The sequence below is a fragment of the Carlito syrichta genome, unplaced genomic scaffold (assembly GCF_000164805.1).
Source record: "Carlito syrichta isolate Samal-C Ts95f unplaced genomic scaffold, Tarsius_syrichta-2.0.1 Scaffold123496, whole genome shotgun sequence".
NCBI lineage: Eukaryota > Metazoa > Chordata > Mammalia > Primates > Tarsiidae > Carlito > Carlito syrichta.
The window spans coordinates 155,451-157,760 of record NW_007067592.1 but is presented as its reverse complement, the minus strand read 5'-3'; positions in this window follow the sequence as shown (position 1 = coordinate 157,760).

Sequence of the window (2,310 nt, the reverse complement as noted above, 5' to 3'; positions counted from 1 at the left end):
GGCCGCTGCCCTCCAGGCTGGGCGACCGAGCGAGACTCCCACTCAAAAAAAAAAAGTGTGCGCCCCTCAGTCTTCACGCCAAAATGTGGACTCAGCTGCTGCTGTAATTCCCCAGGGGGTCTTCATACAGCTCCAAACTTAGGATTCCTCCGATTACAGTTGCCTATGAGGAGCTGGACCTTCCGGAAACCTCCTGCCTCTTAAGCTGTGGCTTGGGGTCTAGCGTGGAAAGTATAGGTAACCCTCTCTGACCGTCAGTTTTTTTTTTGAGTCGGAGTCTCACGCTGCCACCCAGACTGGAGTGCAGTGGCCGCTCCTGGCCCTCGCAGCGCGGCCTGCTGGGCCCGGCGATCCTTCCGCCTCAGCCTCCGGAGCAGCTGGAACTACAGGCGCGCGCTACCATGACCAGCTGACTTTTTTGATTTATTGTAGAGACGAGGTCTCGCCAAGTTGCCCGGGCGGGTCTCGAACCCGCGGGCTCAGGCCATCCACTCACCTCAGCCTCCCAAAGCGCGGGATGACAGGCTGAGCCACCGAGCCCGGCCTGATGGTCAATTTTATGTCAGCTTGGCTAGGCCATGGGTCACCCAGCTATTTGGTCAGGCATTGTTGTGTTTTGTCTGTGAGGCGCTTCTGGATGAGGCTAGCGTTTGAGTCTGTAGCCTGAGTCAGTCAGTCTCATCTAATCAACCGGGGGTCCAGGTGGAACAAAAAGGCGGAGCAAAGGGGAATCACCTCTGCTTGAGAGTTCTCCTTATTTTCTGTTAATTTTTTAGTGACATAGAACAGATGTACATATCTTCAGGGCACGTGTGATACTTAGGTATATTCATATAATCCAAAAAGGGAAATTGGAATATTCATCACCTTAAATATTTATCTTTTCCGTATGCACGCGACGAGTTCTCTTCTAGCTGTTTTGAAATGTCGAGTTGACTGGCGTTAACGGGGTCACACGAGTGATCCATTGAGACCGGATCCTGCGTCTCTTCTGTCTGAGTGTATAGTGCACCCGTGAATCAACCTCTCTTCATCCGCCCTCCCGACTCCTCCTGGCCGCTGCTCACCACCAGCCCGCTCGCTGTCTCCATGAGATCGACCGTGTGGGCTCCCACGGACGGGTGAGAACACGCCTTCTTTGTCTTTCTGTGCCTGGCTTGCTTCACGCCACGCAATGACTTCCAATTCTGTCCATGTTGCGGCCCGTGACAGGATTTCATTCTTTTAATAACTGGATAGTATTCCTTTGTATATATGTAGATCTCTCTCTCTCACATTTTCTTTATCCATTCACCGACTGATGGCCACGCAGGTTGAGTCCATGTTTTGGCTGTTGTGAATAATGTTGCCGTAAACACGAGGGCGTGGATATTCATTTATTTTCTTTTGGCTATACACCCAGTCGTGGAATGGCTGTATAATAGAATAGCTCTACTTTTAGCTTTTGGAGGCGTCTCCACTCTGTTTTCCGCCACGGCTGTACTAATTTACCTTCCCACCCACAGCGTGCGAGGGTCCCTTTCCCCAGCACCCTCACCATTTATCTTGTTGACAGTAGCTATTCCTCCTGGAGTGAGATGGTATCTCATTGCGGTTTTTTAATTTAATTTAATTTAATTTTTTTGAGTTGGAGTCTCACTCGGTCACCCAGACTGGAGTGCAGCAGCCGCTCCCGGCCCCCGCAGCCTCGACCCGCTGGGCCCCGGCGAGCCTTCCGCCTCCGCCTTCCGAGTAGCTGGAACTACAGGCGCGCACTACCACACCCGGCTGATTTTTGATTTACTGTAGAGATGAGGTCTCGCCAAGTTGCCCAGGCGGGTCTCGAACCCGCGGGCTCAGGCCATCCGCTCACCTCAGCCTCCCAAAGGCGCGGGATGACAGGCTGAGCCACCGAGCCCGGCTTCTCATTGTAGTTTTGGTTTGCATTCCGCTGACGATGAGTGCTAGTGAGCATTTTAAAAATACACCCGTTGGTCAGTGGTACGTCTTCTTTCGCGAAATGTCCATCCAGATCTTTTGCCCATTTTGTTCAGGCTTCCGTTGTGCTTCAGGGGTTCATTCCAGGCTCTTGTTTGCAGGTGACGGAAGTACAGCTTCAGCAAGTGAAAGCTGAGAAGCGCCCCTGTTGGCCGTGAAGGCCAAGGAAGGCTTGAGCCACAGGCACACGAAGGGCTGAGAGGGAGCTGGTCCCCAGGAGCGAGAAGGCGTCTTGCTTGCCGGCATACTTTCTCCATCTTTCATTCCCGCTTCTTTATGGCTTTTGCCAGTTTTTAATCGGGTCTCTTTGTTGTGTGCTATTGAGCTGTTTGA